At 40.0% G+C, this 1,404-nt stretch overlaps 1 pseudogene; it reads left to right on the top strand.

Moving 5' to 3' along the window:
- Positions 1–1,404, top strand: part of LOC106477718 — a 131,650-nt pseudogene that overhangs the window by 104,875 nt on the left and 25,371 nt on the right.

Below are 1,404 nucleotides of genomic sequence, written 5' to 3' on the forward strand. Positions count from 1 at the left end.
AGCGGGTAAGGTTGTTGGGGACTGTCGTTTTAGATGATTCGTGGGTTTCTTGGTGCTTGATTCGTGATCTGGAGGTTTAAGGGGAAGAGCTGTGGAAGGTTGGCAGCGTCGTCTTGGTCTTTCGGCTCTAAAGTGAAAAAAAAATAGTAGAATAAACTATTAGTTATTAAGTCCTCTACTGTGGCTCTGGAGGTAGTAACAATCTTGATGTATTGTGTTGGCAAGTTCGTGATTCTGGATTCTGACAGACAAATCGCTGGGGTGGTTCTAGTGTCATGGTATGGGAAGGCAACCACAGAATACCTCTGGTAGTCATCGAGGGCAACTTGAATGCACAACGCTATGTCAACAACGTCTTAAGGCCACATGTGGTTCCCTTCCTCAGAGACCACCGTAACATCACTGTTTTGCAGCAGGACAATGCCCGTCCGCACTCTGAACGTGTCACCACGGAATATCTCCAAGCAGAATACGTTGACGTAATGCCATGGCTACCATATTCACCCAATTTCAACCCCATTGAACATATATGGGAAGAGCTAAGCCGCAACGTCTACAGAAGTTACCCTAAACCACAGAACAGACAACAGTTAATCCAGGCATTGCAGGACAAGTGACAGGGGATTCCCCAACACGGGATCAGACGTGTGGTAGCCAGTATGGGACGTAGGACCGCGGCATGCTTTGCTGCAGGAGGTGGACACACCCATTATTGAAGGACATGTTCATCCGATTTGGTGGACTTGAGTGCTCATTACAATAACGTTAGCTCGGGACATCATGGTGATCATTTGTCTAGAATATCTGCTTTATCCACTGACCACATACACCTAAATGTAATATGTGCTTCTGAATTAATACAAATTGACTGAAAATTAAAAATAAAAACACATCAAAAATTATGCGCTTTCATTTATATCAGTGTTGAAAGGATGTTTATAGCGAAGAATAAGTATAATGAATTCAATCGCAGGATTACCAAATTCTACAAATGTATTAATTATTACAAACAATCTGAACTCACAAAATTAATGTAAAGTCATACTTTTATATCTATTTCCGAGTCTACCATTTCTATTTACGATCGCTTCTAATACAAGTATTGACACGACAAAAACTAACTACCTTCTAACACAAAAACGGTTTGTGCGCAATTTCTGTACGTTTGGATATCCTCACAATTTCTTCGAACAAAAGAATAGGCTGTTAAATGAACAGCGTTATGTTGCATTTCATGTAAACTTGAATATTTATTCTACATAAAAAATAACACCTTCCATTTATAAGAAGTTATTGAAATGATGGGCAAGTGTTTGTTGTGTTATATTTACATTTGTTTGTTTGGAATTAAGTACAAAGCTACACAATGGGATATCTGTGCTCTGCCCACCACGGGTATCGAAA

The sequence above is a fragment of the Limulus polyphemus genome, unplaced genomic scaffold (genome assembly GCF_000517525.1).
Source record: "Limulus polyphemus unplaced genomic scaffold, Limulus_polyphemus-2.1.2 Scaffold169, whole genome shotgun sequence".
In the NCBI taxonomy this organism is placed as follows: Eukaryota; Metazoa; Arthropoda; class Merostomata; order Xiphosura; family Limulidae; genus Limulus; species Limulus polyphemus.